Source organism: Stenella coeruleoalba (assembly GCF_951394435.1).
Source record: "Stenella coeruleoalba genome assembly, chromosome: 17".
In the NCBI taxonomy this organism is placed as follows: Eukaryota; Metazoa; Chordata; class Mammalia; order Artiodactyla; family Delphinidae; genus Stenella; species Stenella coeruleoalba.
Genome location: NC_137163.1, coordinates 58034460 through 58053606, shown reverse-complemented (window position 1 = coordinate 58053606; position 19147 = coordinate 58034460). Strand labels below are relative to the sequence as shown.

The 19147-nt window shown below is 39.9% G+C and overlaps 1 pseudogene across 1 annotated transcript in view; it reads right to left on the bottom strand.

Moving 5' to 3' along the window:
* Positions 1 to 14468, bottom strand: part of LOC307176035 (CDK5 and ABL1 enzyme substrate 2-like) — a 73788-nt pseudogene extending 59320 nt beyond the window's left edge. The window contains exon 1 of the transcript in view: positions 14400 to 14468. The product of the transcript in view is annotated as a CDK5 and ABL1 enzyme substrate 2-like (transcript). The remainder of the gene's footprint in view (positions 1 to 14399) is intronic.
* Between the last annotated feature and the right edge of the window lie 4679 nt (positions 14469 to 19147).

Below are 19147 nucleotides of genomic sequence, written 5' to 3'. Positions count from 1 at the left end.
ATGGTTTTTAACCTGGAACAGGCATAATAATCACCAGTGGACTTTTTTAAACTACAATTTATCCCCCACCTACTGGAAATTTAATTCATTCAGTCTGAGATGGAGTGCCAACATCTGCTTTGTTTTAACATCACAAGAAATTGCCTGTACACTGCTAAATAAGAATAACCAGTAAAAGCAAAGGAGGACGTTAACAATGTGATATGATTTGAGGGGTAACAAGATAAATTTTTTTAATAATACAACACCCCACTGGTCAAATATAGTGCCTGAAGTTACACTGTCTCTTTTTTGGCTGAAAATATATTATCCATGGTCAGGCAACTTAACAGTAGAAGGGAAAGGCCTAGAATCAAGAGACCTAGGTTCTCTCCTAATTACTCACCTAACTTTGAGGAAGTCGTTCAACCTCTCAGTTTCTTCCTCTGCAAAACAGGGAAAGAAATCTATGCTCCCTAGGCTTCTATGAATGTCAAATGAGATGCGTGGGAACATATTTGGCAAACTTTCAAACGCCATCTAAAATAAAGAATTACTACCCTTCTGTAGGAAAAAGCCATTAACTTCTCTGAACAAACTTACTTGAATTGCTAGCCTATTACCTAATAAAATGATGAGGAAAAGAGACTAGGCATAAGTAACTTTGGATTGGGAGGGAGGAAACTCTGATGTGAGATAGTTCTGGGAAGGGAGAACCAACTGTTTCACCTCAATGGAGGACCCTCCCCAAGTGGCCTGAGGATAATACAGATGAATGGGACAGAGTAAGGTGGCTCAAAAAGGACGCTAAGTGCGAGCATTGCCTACTTCCTAATTTAGCCTGAAATCAGCTCAACAAATGGCCCTAAATCAAAATAGTTCAAGGGGCTCATTTTATTCTTAAATAATGGGACCGGTTAGAGAGAGAAAGAATAAAATAAGATATATCTCAGAATAAAGCGCTTGGTTGGATGTTTGATTTTTGTAGGCTTCTCTTTACCATTTTCCATTTGAAAACCAAGTTATTGCCATTTCTCATATTTGAAAGCATACACCTCTAATAACAGAGGCAGAGGAGGAATTTTGCAGATACAATAAAAAAATAAAAGTGAATTGCTCTTCAAATTGCCTTGCAGAGTTACCTTATATGAATAATTATTCATAATCTTTTTTGATGCTGTAGTGCAATAAGAGGTTGTTTTTCTTTTGATGGCAATAAAATAGGTTCATTTATTGAGGCTATAATGATCAAAATGAGAACTTGAAAAATGATGAGCTCATGCACTAGAAGTAAAAAGAGTTTGAATATGTAAAATACTGAACCACAAAAGCAAAGTTTTTCTCACTTCAAGCTTTTGAAAATGTTATATGAAGGTGAATCCTGTGCACTTGGATTGGTTTTTTTTAATGTTGATAATATATTTTATTTAACTCAATATATTCAAAATATCATTTCAATGTGCAGTCAATAGAAAAATTATTGAGATATTTTACATTCCTTTTTCATATTTGACCTTTGAAATTCAGTATGTATACACTTGTGGCTGAGCCACATTTCAAGTGCTCAAAAGCTACACAGCTATGTATAAGTGATATCATACAGTATTTGTCTTTCTCTGTATGACATTTCACTTAGCATAATGTCCTCCAAGTCCATCCATGTTTCTGCAAATGGCAAAATTTCATCATTTTTTATGTCTGAGTAATATTCCATTTTGTGTGTGTGTGTGTGTGTGTGTGTGTGTGTGTGTGTGTGTGTGTACCCCTCATCTTCTCTATCCATTCATCTGTTGATGGACACTTAGGTTGCTTCCATGTCTTGGCAGTTGTAAATATTCTTAAATATTTAAGTTTGCATGAACTTTATTCTTTGTCAAGAACACTGCTCTAGATCTGAGCCACAAGGGTGAAGACTTTAAAAAATTAACAAATATTTTAAAGGAGGAGGGGTTTTAGTCAAAGGGCTGTGGGTGGGAAGATAAAATCCCTAATCCATCCCTCTTTTCATTTCCATAGAGCATAGCTGTGAACACTTCCTGCTGCCTTCTCCACGATCACCCGCTCCCCTCCATCCAGTGGGTGGGGATCTGACACCCAATGGGTCTCTCGCTTCTGGTGGAAGGATCAGATGTTAAAAGCCACTGGCCCAAGCTTTCTTTCCTCTGATTTGTCATCCGCAGCACAGGCTCTCTCTTTGTGCTCACCAGACCCTTGCACACCCTAGCCCACATGATAATGAACATATAATTTCAATACAGTACAGTAAGTAACTGCTTTAATGGAACTTTGGTCAAAGAAGCACTAGAGCAGATAGGAAGGAGGGCATGCTTCATAATCAATGATACTCTTTCACTATTCACATCAATTTATATAACATTTTGTCATTCAACATTACTATGGAAATGTTATTTTCTTCCAGCTTTACTAAGATATAATTGACATTATAACATTATATTAAAACATGGTATAAGTTTAAGGTCTATAACATAATGATTTGATATATTTATATACTGCAAAATGATTGACACAAAAAGATTAGTTAACAGATTCAGCACCTCACAGAGTTACAAAATTTTGTGTGTGGTGAAAACTTCTTCTCTCTTAGCAACTTTCAAATATACAATACACTATTGTTAACTAGAGTCACCATGCTGTACATTACATCCCCAGAACTTGCTCATCTTATAACTGGGAGTTTTTATCCTTTGACTATCTTACCCTTTTCCCCTCTCACTTCTCACTCCCAGCCCCTGGCAACCACTAATCTGTTCTGATTTTATGAGCTCAGTTTTTTTGATTCCATGTATAGGGAGATCATATAGTATTTCTCTTTCTCTGCCTGGGTTATTTCATTTAACATAATGTCCTCAAGGTTCATCCATGTTGTTACAAATGGCAGGATTTCCTTCCTTTTTATGGCTGAATAATATTATATTCTTTATTTTCTTTCCATTCAGGTTTTCTCTATCCATTCCTCTGTCAAGGGACACAGGTTGTTTTCATGACTTGCGTATTGTAAATAATGCTGCAATCAACCTGGAGGTGTAGATATCTCTTCAAGACAGTGATTTTATTTCCTTGGGATATATATTCCAGTGGAACTACTGAATCATGTGGTAGTTCTATTTTTAATTTTTTGAGGAACCTCCATACTGTTGCCTGTAGTGGCTGCACCAATTTAGATTCCCACCAGCTGTGCACAAGGGTTCCCTCTTCTCCACGTCCTCCCCAGCACTTGTTACTGTTTGTCTTTTTGATAGTAGCCATTCTAACAGGTACAGTGCTGGCTGCTATAAGCCCTGCCACCCTGCTCCATTTCTATCTGATTCTCAGTGGTCAAGCCCCAGAGATTTCCCCAGTGATCCCTGGGAGGATACCTAAGTGGGCTTCTTGGGAAGCGCCAAGCAATGATGAGGAAGCTGAATGTCCACCTTGGGCTCTTTTTCCCTCCACTGGAGAAACCATAGACCCAGAGGGGCCCCTTAGTGTGTTGCTATGCGGTCCTGGGTGAGGGGCAATGTAGTCACTCCCTTTACCCTTCTAATTCGGTCCTTCGGGATCTCTGTGGTCCATGGGAATGCTTTAGCCTCACCCCTGGGTTTCTGGGATTTTCACAATGGTGCTTTGCCTATGGATAGTGGCTAGCTGGTCTTCTTGTGAGGGGGGCTGAATTTGGAAATCACGTATGTCACCATCTTAATCTGTGCATTTGGTTTAAATTTTTAAAATGAGATGTTGATTTGGGGAAAATATGATAATTCTGTATTTTCTTAATATAAAAGACAAAGATTATATTTTTTCTTCTAAGAACTTCACGGCAATTCTAAACACTTATCAAATAAATAAAAGTTGTTTACTAATTTTTTGAAGATGTATTTTTTCTCCATACATTTCTTTGCCCTGTAAACCACCAAAATATACCTTTTTATCATCTCTTTCCTTTCCTACAAATGGACACAATGGCATAAATTCCTTTTCTCATGTGATGCTCTTGTGGGCAATAGTAAAAGACACCTGATAGCATTGTCCAGCTCTTCTTAGTTAGATAAAGACTGAGATTTCGAGATGTCACCTAGCCCAGTCATTTTCTTCCCTTTTGGACATGTTCTACAAATGTGCATTTTTTTTATGTCTTGTTTCTCTGCCTAGGTGTTTGTACCTAACCTGGGATCATTAAACCAAGCACAATAAACAAAGTTAACCATCAATAACAATGTAATTTGATAGATACTGTAGCAAAAGTGTTAATAAAAGTGAAACAATATCATAACACATCATGAAAGCAGTCAGAGACCTGTTGTATACTATGTCCAATGAAGGAGGTGCACGTTAAAACACCTATTGATTATCTCATGGTTTCTACGTGTCAAAGTCCTGGTTTGACTTAGCTGGGTCTTCTGCCCAGTGTCTTACCAGGGTGAAATCCAGGTACAGACTGAGCGGCATTCTCATCTAGACCTCAGAATGCTCTTCCAAGCTCATGTGACTGTTGGCAGGATCAGTTCCTTGCAGCTGTAGGACTGACGTCCCTGCTTTCCTCCTGGCCGTCAGTTCCTAGAGGCCACCCATGGTTCTTTGCCACATAGCCCTCTCACAAGCCTTCTCACACGTGGCAGTTTGTTTCTCCAAGGCCAGCAAAAGAATCTGTCTCTCCAGTCTGCTAAGACAGAGTCTTATATAACTTAAGGTAACCCCAGGAGTAACCATCCCATTACCTCTGCCCTCTTTTATTGGCTAGAAGAAAATCACAAGTTCTGCCTGCACTTAAAAGGAAAAAATTATATGAAGACTCATTTGGGAGTCACCTTAGGGTGCATCTGCCACAAGATGACACAAAAAATTCATAAATATGTTGTCTGAGATAAGCTTTGGAGCTTGCCTTTGATTGGACAGCTGAAGTGGTGAGTGGGGAAAGAGATGAGGCAAAGACATTCCAACCAAGGAGAAAAGCATGAGCAACAGAGCAGAGGGAGAAAGTACAAAACACATTCTGAAAGAGTACTTAGTCCACACGATGAAGTAAAAGGACCTCTGTTCTCTCCACCTTATGTGAATTTCTAGGAATTCCCCAAAAGAAGGCAGATCTTCTGCTAACTCAGATAGAAGTCTTTGTGTGAGTTAGATAGAGACAACCTTCTTGCCAGTATGTACACTATCACAAATAGAGCACAGCTCTGTGGATGGCGTGCAGGCTGGATTTCATGTCCCACTTCTTCAGCCAGTGCCCTTGTCCAGGAATAGAATAGAATAGAATAGGAATAGAAAAGGCTACAGTGAACAGGCCACACAATAATTGTATGCAGTGACCTTGAAGGAAGGACTGTAGACGAATTGGGTAGGGGGTAGCATGGTGCTAGGTCTCTCATGTATAATCTGCCCCAACTGCCTGACCGTAGACCCCTTGGGAACTTTAATGCAGCTCCTTCTAAGGCTTTCTGCAGTCACCCATGTGATGGCATTGGTCTGCTCTGAGCCTCAGCTGATGCTAGGGCAGATTTCAAATCTGGCAGATCTAATCAGAGAAAAAGATGGCAAAGGAGATGCAGAAAGTGAATACAAACAGAAGGAAAGTGAACTGAAAATTAAATTATAGAAGATGATTATAGTGATGTCTAGAAGAAATACAGATGTAAAGAGAAAATAATCCAAGTTCAAGGATAATGGGATTTTACCAAAGAAAGGAGTTCTGCATTGGAAAAACCCAAAATAGAATAAAGAAAACTAATCTATATATCAATACAGTGAGAGACTCACATGAAGTAGACTTCAAAAGGCTCAGAGAAGAAAAAAACAGAGAGAGAGAGAGAGAGAGAGAGAGAGAGAAAACTGGGGAAAAAGTCCTTTTTCTGAAGATTATTTTGCTTTTTTTATAAAGTAGAAATTTTCTTCAGACCTTCATGGTTCTAAACATTATAGTTTTATATCAAAAACCAAGTTAGAGGGGCTTCCCCAGTGGCACAGTGGTTAAGAATCCACCTGCCAATGCAGGGGACACGGGTTCAAGCCCTGGTCCGGGAAGATCCCACATGCCAGGGAGCAACCAAGCCCATGAGCCACAACTACTGAGCCCACATGCCACAACTACTGAAGCCCACATGTCTAGAGCCCGTGCTCCCCAACCAGAGAAGCCACCACAATGAGAAGACCGTGCACCGCAACTAGAGAAAGCCTGCGCACAATGAAGACCCAACACAGCCAAAACTTAATTAATTAATTAAAAGTTAGATATAATGTATTTCAATATTCATTAACTCAAATGACTTTAGATCTAACTCTGTACATGGTGTTAAGCACTAAATATATTTTATATTTTTCCAAAATAATAATTACCTCTCAAGTACGTACTATATGCTAGGCCATGAGTTTTATAAACATTGCCTCAGTTAATCCTTCCAGCCCTGAAAAGTAATAATTAATATGAATATTTTATAGATAAGGAAATGAAGATGTCAGGATACAAGATCAAGCTCTAAGGGGCTCCATTCCATTGCATTCTTTGTGAATCATTCTTCCCAGGAGCTGTACAAACTGGCTGTGTGAAGTAACTTGCCCACGTCCACCCATTTAACCAGAAGAGGAAGCCCCGGTGCCCCCACTCTTTTGTACCACACCAAAAAGTAAATTTCCATTGCTTCAAAATTTTAGGAAATTTTACGACTGTGACTTGAGTAGCAGTTTACGGAGTTACAGAGTTATTCGGTATTTACTGAGCCCTCCCTATGTACCAAGCACAGTATTTGGTGTTCTGCATGTCATTTCCACTTAATCTTCACAGCTTTCTGATGTAGGTTCTAGCATTATCCTCATTTCACACACAAGGCTACTGAGATGGCAGGTGAATAATCCTGCTCACAATACTCAGGCAGGAATTGATGGATTCAAGATTAAACCCAGGTACCCCTGACTCATTGAGCAAAGGCAATCTGAGGCTCTACTGGGGATACCACACACTCCTCAGGCTGACTTCCCTGCCATGGTTAATCTGAAAGTAACTTCACATTGATCTCTTTCCATATAAACTGTCATGCTACTTTACAATGATCTATCATCACACATAAGATTTTATAGTCACCTCCATACAAATCTGTGGTTGATTAATTAACTAAAATTGGAAGACATTTTGATGATGAAAAGTGCTAAGTATTCCGATGAATGATAATTAGTGTGGGACTCCAACTAAATTATGTGTGTCAGTATTGGGAATCAATCGGAGAGGGAGGGTGAGAGCTCAGACATCCAGAATTAGATGAGATGGGTTTGTCAGGTCAACAGAGATGACTAGAGCAGATATTAGCAGCAAAAAAACAAACAACTTTTTAGACACCTAGTATGTGCCAGGCACCATTTGGGACCCTAGAGATATAATACTGAACAAGATAGAAACAATCTCTGCCCTTATGTGTCTTACAGTCCAGAACATGGCAGACTTCAGAGGTGGCCCCTGCACAGTGGAGCACGGTGCCAAGGAAATTTTGCAGTCAGCAAGCCGACCAGTAGAAAGCAAGTACATGGCCAAGTTAGTTGTGATTCAGGGACTGCACTCCAATCCCTGGGAGGGTTGAGATGGCCTGAGGCAAGGCTGCAGTATTAGAAGAGAACCAGGATAGATGGGGCTATGACTGGGATTTGGTTACTGAAATAAGGCAGTGACCTGCCCACAGGAAGTAGGTAAAAGCGTGGTTACTAGGAACAAATCAGGGAGGGCCTGCGCATCGGGAAGGTGAAAGTAAAGTTGGTCTTCAGGCCAAGAATTTTGTAAAGTTCCCCTCCCACCCACCCCCCACACCCTACTAGAAACAGAAATGACCCCAGAGGCTAAGGTACCCGTGAGCCTCTGTTCTGTGGTGCAGCCACTGCTTCTCTGGGAACTGGAGAGATGTGAAGGGAGGATGTCAGATCAGCCTTCTCCCTTTCCCAGGCTGAGTTTTCTCTCTCAAATTGCTCACAACACTTATGTAACTGTAACGAGAGATCACACCACCAAATATGTCCCATAGCAGAAGTTACCCAAATGATAGGCTCACACAGGGCTTTCCTCCTTCCCTACCAAAGAGATTTTTCTTTTTTTTCTGCACAGGAATTAGAAAGATATCTCACAAGAAATAGATGATAGATAGACTGTTGCCTTCTTTTGTGGTTCTTGTGAACTCAGAAAGGCTCAACCCGTTCTCTGCATTTCAGCAACTTTTGCATTTCAACTCTTTCCTGCCATTGCTTCACTTAGACATTGTGTCTGTGCTACTGCTCACATTACTTTCTTCCTATTTCTTATCTGTAATTCCCCAACCCAGAGTCCCCAACCCTATCATTGCTCCTCCTGGCTGCCCCACCTTTTCCTTGTGCCTGCCTCAGCCTGTCTTCTTTGACAGCCTTAATGCACTAGCATTTTTGTGTCAGCACACCTGGTCAACAGGTGCACCCTCCTGAACACTTAGCACCTTTGGGTCCATCTTACTTGGCCTGTAGCTGTGCATTCCTGAATCCCCTGGACACCTCTGGGCCCAAGACCACTGAATGCTGTACCCTGTACTGATTCCTAAATACACCCTGACTCCTAAATACACTTCTTAAAACACACACACACAAAAAAAAAAAAAAGAAGTGAAGCAGTCCTGACAAAGGTGCACAGCCAGATGTGTGCTCTCTTGCTTTGGGGGCCTCTCCTAAAACCTACTCAGTTCTCTGACTTGACTTCTTATCAGGGAGTCAGTTTCTTCAAAGGCTCCTTTAGATTCTCTTCCAATTCTGTGATTAGTCCTCTTTTCTACTGCAGAGGAAACAGCCTTTCTTTGCTTTGACCTCACTCTCATTTGTTTTTCAGGTATCATAAGGGTGTCATTTTCCTTTAATGATGCTATACATATGCCTATAGGCTATAACCCCTGATGGTGAAAGGCACAAATTACATTTATTTGATCCAACAAATTAGAGCTATTGTCTTTTGCAGAGAGATGCAATGTTTTTCCGAAGGATAAGATTTTAAAACAGGATGCTTCTGCTGTCACTTATCCCATTTTCTTTAAAGACCTTTCTTTTCAAGAGAGTAATGGCAAACTCTAAACTCATTTGCATCTCAGCCTGGAGCTATACATTGCCAAAGCTGTCAAATATTTTACAATAAGTATTTGTAAATATTTCCACTTCCGGCATATATTAAAAGGCTAAGTGACTCTTCTGTGAGTACATGGTAAATATTCAAGAGTCAAATAACCTACATAACTCTGGATGACATAGCCAATAACTTATGAGGTATTTTTCATATCTCAAGTTATTTTATGCTTGAAACAGGGCAGTTATGATGCCCATTAGGCAGTGACGAGCTCATGTCAGACACATGGAGTGACTATAGTCAGAGTGACTATAGCTCAGATCTCCTGACCCTGAGTTCACTGTTCCCCGCTCAAGTGTCCCATGCTCAAAACTTGTTATCTGTTTTATTTTTCAATATGTTTCTATCCTCTGAGGAAACTATGTTATATTCTTCATTTTTTTAATCTTTTGCTATGGAAGCTTTATTCAAAAAAGAAAAGCTGACTTCCAAGGGACAGCTGAGTTGGCGCTTACAGTAAGGACGCACTTTATAGTCTGTCTTAGTCTGTTCAGGCTGCTATAACAGAATACCACAGACTGGGTGGCTTATAAACAACAGAAATTTATTCTCACAGTTCTGGAGGCTGGGAATTCCCTGATCAAGGCACCAGCATGATCACAATTTGCTGAAAGTTCTCTCCCTGGTTCTTACACATAGCACCTTCTCAGTGCATCCTCACTGGGTGGAAGGGGAGAGGGTTCTTTCTGAAGCCTGCACTGACTCCATTCATAAGGGCTCCACCTCATGACTTAATCACCTCCCAAAAGTGCCACCTCCTAATATCTTGGCCTTTGGGGGCTAGGATTCAACATATAAATTCGGAGGTGGAGGGCCAGGAGACACATTCAAACCACATCATAGTCCTTTGCAATCTTCTTGCTAGGCTTTTTAATGTCTTTCATGTGTGGACCTCCTTATTACCATAAAAAAATTTCAGAGACATCCAGATTTATAGGCATGGGTAAAGTGCAGATTGGTATAGAAGTTACGTATATTAAAATAGGGAAAGAGCATGGAGGTGAGATAAATTGCTGCTATCCTTAGAGTGGCTGAGAAAATGGAGGTTATCTCTGGGTCAAACTGGTCCTGAAAATACTGAATCCTTTTCAAGAATGTTCAGTTGGTTACCTTTTCTCTAAGTTGGAAATTTTTATATCAAAATACATTCTTGAGGACACACAAAAGTGGGCTGAAACTCTTTTTTTTCCCCCTCATCTAGTCTTCCTGAAGTCCTTCAAACTGGGGAGACTCCGCACCAAGGGCTCCTTCTCACAGAAGTTGACCAGAAGAATACAAAGCTGACCAAACCCCTCAGGCAGAGCTGGTGAAAAATCAGTTAGTGTGTGTATAGAGGCCGTGGGATATCATGGGAGAAACAACAACCCAGTTTATGCCTTTGTATATTATATTGTGAAGAATGGAGAAGGAAAGTTGTCTGTTAAATGATAATAATAACTAAATATCTACCAAGTAGTTATGAATATCAGGTACTACAGCTCTATGAGTTCTACTCTGAATTATCACATTTAATTCTCACCCCTTGAGATACGTACTATTATCCCAATTTTGTAGATGACAAAACTGGACACAAAGTGGTTAGGAAGGTGGCTCAAAGTCACAGTTAATATGCGGTGTTGCCTGGATGTGAACCAAGTAGGTATAGCTCCAGAGGCCAGACTCCTAACCACTAGATAATCCTACTCCTCATTGTATAAGGCAACACACACATACACACACACACACAAAATGTGATTTCCACATGCCAATCACTGCAGTAAGGACTTTTACATGTTAGCTCACTGTGTCACCATAATAAGTGTGGCATAATTTCATTATTTCCGTGTCCTATTTCTGTATCTAAATTTCCTAATTTCAGAAATACAAGTTTGAGATGTTTTAAACTCCCACTTTGCTAGTAGATGAGATGGATTATATAAATTGGGTAAATAATTAGGCATTTTTAAAGAGTTAAAAGTGAAATTGCCCAAAGGAATAAAAATAGATGAGAATATGCACTTCACAGTGAAGGAACTTTCATACATCCCAAGTCACTAGATGAGAGGAATTCAAGACACTGGAAAGAGGAAGCTATGGAGGAAGTTTCTAATAAGAGATTAAGGAATAAATAGACAACACTGCAAAAGGCTTTGCCATAAACTTCAGAGAAAATAAATCAGTAGTTTCATTTTCATGCTCTAAAGTATGAATATTTGGAAGAAGATTGCTGAGTTTCTATTAAAAATCAAATAGAGACAACCTCAGATGATGAGTGATCATAAATAGAAGCCTCAACTTTGCAATTTTGAACAGTGATTGTAAAAAAATCATTTCTCTCTCCCTCTCTTTCTCTTTCCCATGCGCACGCGTGGGCACACACACACATTTTCTCCAATGTGCTGCACAAGTGAATCAATCTGCTAAGAGAGAGAGGAATGAGGGTACCCAGGGAGAGAAAGAGAAAGAGCAGAGATACCCAAGGGAGGGAGACAGAGAGCGAGGCTGCAGTGGATCTGGAGGGCTTTCCACTTCCGGCCTAGCTCTCTGTGGTGTCTGACTTCACTTCCTCTTATTGGATCACTGTATCTTTTTAACATATTTCCATTTTTGTTTAAAATAATTTGAGTCGGTTTTGGTAAGCAGCAAATGATCACTGATCACAACAGAAATATATTACAAAATAAAGGCTGGCTAAGAAAACTTAAGAGAAACCCCAAGACCCACGTTCTAATTCATGTACTTTAGGAGAAACCACGAGAGTAACTTTAGATACAAGTTGATCTTATGAAGCTCTATGCACAAATGGTTCGACTTTGACAGCCATTGAATATGCTTTAGTACTTTGAGATTTACACCTGTGAACTTTCTTATGACTTTCTGGAATATTTTTCTTTAAGCAGTGCTACTGTAAGGCACGACGTTGTGTCTTGGTGGAGTGAAAGGATTAAAGAGCTTTCTTTTTCAACCAGATTTTTTGCTAAGAAGTGACTTCAGGATTGGCCAGAATAGAGAATTCTAACAAAAACTGCAATACCTAGATATTGTTGACACAACAGTAGTCAGCGTTAACATAAATTTCAGAGAACTCAGGTCTTCTGGGAAACACATGTGGACTGGGAAAGAAATCAAATACCCTTCACTTCTTCCAGAGTTGCTAATAGGTTTTAGTCTCAATAAATTACTGATAATGCAAAAAGAAATGCGAGCTTACCTCCAAGCACTTCCATGTGGGTATTCTGTTTGTCTCTGTGGACATTTTTTGCCTCACAAAGCATCATGGGCTTGCAAGGAGCTCTTCTCAAGAAATATGAATAAATCAAAAGTGGTCTAAGGGCTACATTTTCCTCAGTTTTATGCTAAACGCAATTGCCTGACTTCCAAATCCTGTCAGTCTAGTGTAGCTGAATCTCCTGTCTCTTTTGAAGATCGCTCCTTATGAATGGTTTAGGATGTGACGTTTGAATGCACATGCTTGTGCCATGGCTACAAAATGACTGATTTCTGTTATGAATCTACAATAAAAACTATATTTTCCCATCACACACACACACACACACACACACACACACACACACACACACATCCTGATACACACAATGTTTCCATGCTGAGGGTCACCCCAGCCAGGAGGCAGGAGAAATTCTTCTTTCTACCTCACCATCAGTGAAGATTTTCCTTCCTCACTTCCTCCCACACACTAACCTGTTCTCACATCCCCACCACACCCTCATACACCTCTTCATTATCCTCCTCCTCGTGCTTTCATCCTAAAACAGTGATTCCAGGCCTGCTGGAGTTGTCTTCCCAAACTGTGAAAAATAAATTGGTAACGTGATGAAGGGCCTCCATTCATACCTTTGTGTATTCAGGAAAGGAGGGAGGAGAGGTAAACTACTGACATCCCAAGTTAGAATTCTGAATGTATCCTCCAATGGAACCAGTAATATAAATAACAATTACATCTTTAATGGGATTAGTAGTATTCTTCAGTTTCTTTCACTCATTTATTCAACAAAATATTGCTTTATTGTCTACTATATTCCAGGCACCATTCATGAGTCTGTTACTACAAAAAACAAATAAAATTATGGACCTTTCTATGGATTGGTCTTAATACATAAGCATGATGAATAACATCAATGCCATACGAAATTGTGTGCTAAGTTCCTGATAACCAATTTACAGCATGCAACCATCCCATCAGTCAGTTAAGGAATCTCTATATATGTCAGTAACCGTGCATATATAAATATTAATTTCTCAGTCAAACACTTAATACTCCATTTATTCATTCATACACACATAGCTAAATAAGTATAGATGGTTAGAATTCACATACTATGCCATAGAAACTGGTGTTCAGACTCAAATCCTTGGCCATGATCTCGTCTCACTGTTCCGCAAGATATTACATCAGATTTATGACATATATTTTAAATCTAAAGTTCTAAATCCAAAATACTTTTTTAGGTTTCCATACAGATAAAGCATAGTTACTAAGGACATGTGCTCTGGAATCAGATAGATCTGAGTCTAAATCTTAGTAGTTTTGTTACTTTGCACAAATTATTAAACTCTCTTTGCCCTTAGATTCCACATCTCTAAAATGAGGATAATAGTATCTATCGTATAGGGTTGACATGAGGATTAAATCAAATTAAGTAATGTATAGATTAAGCCCATCATGTCTAGTACAAGGTGAGTACTCAGAAACTTATTACTATGAAATGGTTATATTTTATCTATTTAACGAGCAAAACATCAAAAAGAATTAGTTGACCTGGAAGCCATTGAGAAACAATAGGTTTCTGTGTCCTCTTCTGTGGAGAGTATATTGGAAGGTGAAAGTGCACAAGTCCTATTTTGTAGCTAGGTGGTCAATTTCATTTTTCTTTTCATCTCTAATTCTCATGATTTTATTATGTCCCATGGTATGTGTTCAAATATTCTCCTCTACCGTGCTTTAAGGAAGCAAATGCAGTAATTCCATGAATACAAATACAACCTCAGCCTGGGAGGTCAACCAAACTGCAAAGGAGCAGTTGAAGGTGATATTTTAAAAATTAAATCTCTAAATCCATCTGAACAAACCTAGGGGACAGATATGGATCCACATGATATAAGAATTGCCAGATAACCAATCCCCATAAATAATCTCCTTGCAAGACTTGGAAATGACTTTGATTGAGAAATGGCATGCTATTTCTCACATAAGGCTATTCGCTAAGACACCTCTTTAACTCCTTTCATTCTCCTCCCTCCCCAGGGTAGCATTTCAATATACAATACTAGTCTGGAATTGACATTTGTTCTGAAAGGGAAATTCACTTACCTGCAGCTCTTCCTGAACAGGGTCTCGAGTGAGGAAGCAGGTACATATGCCTTTTACCCAGGAATCCATGCTTCAGTTAGCTTCCTCAGCATCTGAAAGATAAGGGAGAGTTTTTCCAATCACTCAAATGCCAAGCATGAAGGAATAAAATTGATCTTTAATTGACCTTCTTAGTGGAAAAGTAGAACTTCCTTTCCCAATAATGAAAGTCCTTCTTAAACTTTCAAAAAGGGAGGGGGGAGTCAATTAAAACTTTAAAAACCTCAGGCAGAAAGCAAGTCCAGGTGACCACATGGTTGCAAAGTATTCCATCTAATCCAGTGTTGCCGGCCCTGGGGATGACGATTCACCAAACGGAAGAAACCTCTGCTTAAGTGGGAAAACATTCAGATACGAAGAGAATTCAAAATTTCCCTGTTTTCATAAAGTTCCCTGGCTTTAAATATAAAATGCAGAGTTTCTTCTTCACCAGAACCCAAAAAATTTATCAGCCCTGTGTTCTGCCTTTCACACCACTAATTTTTTCTCCTTATTTGCATATTATTCTTAATCTGCTCAGCTTGATTTGCTAGTCTTCTAGGGCTACTTTGAAAATAGGAATTAGAACAAACAAGGCCAATAATAATCAGGAAGTAGACATAAAATAAATACAATTGTTTTGCTTTCATCCTTTCTTTATATCTTGTTTTTGAACAATCCAAGTCCACATATATATCTTTGCAAATGCTTTATATTGAAAAATATACTGAAATAGTCTTTTTGCATATCCATCTCTCATTTAACTATAAGCTCCTACTTACAAAGTCTATGCCTTATACATCTTTGTATGGCATAGGATATTGTCTTGGAAACTTTGCTTCTGTTTTAAATCAATTTGCATTTAAATAAGACCTGGCATAAAATATCTATAGCCAAATTCAAGGATGAGTTTGAGTTGACATTATTTGAGATGATACCAGAAATATTTGCATAAACTTTTGACCCTTAAAATTATATTATTTGAGGGGCTTCCCTGGTGGCGCAGTGGTTAAGAATCCGCCTGCCAATGCAGGGGACACATGTTCGAGCCCTGATCTGGGAAGATTCTACATGCCGAGGAGCAACTAAGCCTGTGCACCACAGCTAATGAGCCTGCACTCTAGAGTCCATGTGCCACAACTACTGAGCCCGCGTGCCTAGAGCATTTAGTTGTTTTTCTGGGTTTTTATCTTGTTCCTTCATCTGATACATATCCCTCTGCCTTTTCATCTTGTATATCTTTCTGTTAATGTGGTTTTTGTTCCACAGGCTGTGGGATTGTAGTTCTTCTTGCTTCTGCTGTCTGTCCTCTGGTGAATGAGGCTATCTAAGAGGCTTGTGCATGTTCCCTGATGGGAGGGACTGGTGGTGGGTAGAGCTGACTGTTGCTCTGGTGGACAGAGCTCAGTAAAACTTAATCTGCTTGACTGCTGATGGGTGGGGCTGGGTTCCCTCCCTGTTGGTTGTTTGGCCTGAGGTGACCCAACACTGAAGCCTGCCTGGGCTCTTTGGTGGGGCTAATGGCAGACTCTGGGAGGGTTCATGCCAAGGAGTACTTCCCAGAACCTCTGCTGCCAGTGTCCTTGTTCCCACAGTGAGCCAGAGCCACCACCTGCCTCTGCAGGAGATCCTCCAACACTAGCAGGTAGGTCTGGTTCAGTCTCCCCTGAGGTCACTGCTCCTTCCCCTGGGTCCCGATGCGTACAATACTTTGTGTGTCCCCTCCAAGAGTGGAGTCTGTTTCTCCCAGTCCTGTCAAAGTCCTGCAATCAAATCCCACTAGCCTTCAAAGTTTGATTCTCTAGGAATTCCTCCACCCATTGCTGGACCCCCAGGTTGGGAACCTGATGTGTGGCTCAGAACCTTCACTCCAGTGGGTGGACTTCTGTGGTATAAGTGTTCTCCAGTCTGTGCGTCACCCACCCAGCAGTTATGGGATTTGATTTTACTGTGATTGCACCCCTCCTACCAACTCACTGTGGCTTCTCCTTTGTCTTTGGATGTGGGATATCATTTTTGGTGAGTTCCAGTGTCTTCCTGTCAATGACTGTCCAGCAGCTAGTTGTGAATCTGGTGTTCTTTCAAGATGGAGTGAGAGCACGTCCTTCTGCTCTGCCATCTTGGTTCCTAATCTGTATTGGCATTTTTCTTGATCATCGTGTTTAGATGTGGGCATGGCAGTGGCTTTATGAGTTAAAGTCACAACAAAGAGTGTTCTGGTCTGGGCTGTCCCACTATAAACTTTTAATAGATTGCAAGCCTCATTACTCCAAATTAATACCCAGCATTTCTCAACCAGCTTTATTACCACCTACAAAATTCTACCTTGTCTGATTCCCATAGAATAGTCAAATGCTGTTCCAGTCCAAATCCAGCTACCTTACTTTCCCTTCCTGGTAAAGATAAATTCCATGACTATTTAACCATTGTCCAATACTTTATTATATATTCGAAAGTTGCTAAGAGAGTAGATGTTAAATGTCCTCACCACTGTAGAACAAAACGAAAATGACAAACACTTATGTCAAGGACGAAATGGAGACAGTCAACACAGGAACATAAAGGAATATTAACCGAACTTTACAGAAATTTATAGTTCTTCTCAGAAATCATCAGAGGACACCAACCAATCCCCAAACACCAAATCTGTTCACACCAATCTCAGAACTTCTTTGTTCCCATGACTCAGCAACGCTGATCCAAATAGGGAAGAAAATCAGCTGAAAAAACCAAATAACTTTTACATTTACCTCACAAAAAACCCTGCGTCTGTGAGCAACTTGAAACTCATTGGTACCACAGCCTTGAGTTTCCTGGCTTGCAGGTCAAAAACCTTGCAATAAACTCATCTTTCTGAAACCAAAAGTGGGGTTCTGCAGCTCACCACTCAAAAGACAATGAAGAGGCCAGGTTGGTGGAAAGTTTCCTTTGTTTTGGATGCCAACAACAGTGGGGGAGGGGCAGACTTCTGTCCAAATGCCAACTCCCCACACTGTCAATCAGTGGACAAGAGCTTTTATAGAAAGAGGTAGGGGGCTACATGCAGAAACGGCAGAGTCAGCTCTGACAGTCATCTTGAAGTTGGTCATCGGGGGTCTAATCAGCAACATCTTGATTGTTTTAAGTACAGTTAATCTTCAGTTCCAGGGTCAGTTTGTTTCCATTTTCTTGAGGCCAATTCTTGGAATTGTGGCAGCTAACGTCATGGCTGTAATCTGGGCATCATGTGGTTCACTTCTTCCATGTGGTGGGGATTTCATTACCTATAAGACAGCTCACAGGATATGGCCCAGAATATTAGTCAAGGAGCTAAAGGTCCTTGACTTTGCTTAATGATTAAACTATTATTATTTAGTCTTGTTGGACTGCTTTCCTGTGTTTCTGCATTTTCTAACTTATCTGATTAAACTTACTTTTGGCTAAAGTTTTTCCACAGACAAAAGGCAGGTGGAGGACATGGGGGGCAAGGACCATAGGGTCCTGCTCCATTTCATTTCCACTTTATTTTAGTCAGTATGCAGAGTTTGGTTTTTGACACCACAAAAAAGAAACGGTTATTAAATTTTGTGTTGTGATGGAGGTATTCCCTAACACTATGGTGGTAATTATTTTGTAATATATAAGTGTATCAAATCAGCACATTGTACACTTTAAAATTACAGTTTTATACGTCAATTATATCTCAACAAAGCTGGGGGAAAATAAGAAATCAAAATTAGCAGTTGTCTGTAATGCCTCATCCTGACTCAATTAATGTTCTCCTAGAAGCCCCAACATATGATTTGTTGATGACACATATCTTAAAAATAATCAATATATATTTTGTGCTGGACATTCTCTTTACAGAACCTATTTATTTAAAGTTTTAAGTGAACATCTTTGTTGATAATAGATATGACTTAGAAATTGGTCATGACTGCAGCTTTGTTGAGTTCCAAGAAACAACATCTAAGACTGAAATTTGTTTGTGTAGAGCATTTATTAGGGTGTATACTTGGGCTCAACACCTTTGAAGCAGAATTGGACAGAGAATAAGGTTGGGCTGGGGTACAATCTCAACCAAGGGCTCTGGTGACTCTATACAGACTCTAAAGCTGGAATGGCCCGTCAGAATTGTCTTCCATTACATCAAGAAGGTAGGGCATTTTACTCTGAATCAATCAGTCACTGGATGTAGACCTCCCCTGAGGAGAGAGCATAAACTTGGGTGAAACAGTTGGGGAGAAAAATTTCCAAGAAGAACTGACAGCTGGGGAACCAAGTCTATCAGTCCTGAAGGGGATGCAGGCATCATGTCAATTTCCACTACAGGCATGGTATGAAAACAGAGAAGTTTTTTAACTTCCTGAGATGCCCCAACATGAGGAAGAAACAAATAATGTTTTAGAGGCAGTCCAACATACAAAGGGCATCCTAGTTATGCACTTCTGAAGTTAAAGGGGGTTACTCCATCCAGAAACCACTATGTACAAAAGTACCCTTTATTGATTTTGTTACTCTTGGTGTCAAAAGAAAGTTTCCCCTATGGTTTCATGAATCCATACTTAAATAAGAAGTACTTATTCAATTATAATAATCTGTCCCTATAGGAAAGAAAAGGTATCTCAGCACTGTCTCAACACAGCAAGGGATCTGTACATTCCCAGGACGTTTACTCAGTGGCACCCAAGTGAATGTCCAGCACTTTAGTGCACATGCTACATAAATCACCCGTAGTAACAAAGGCAAAC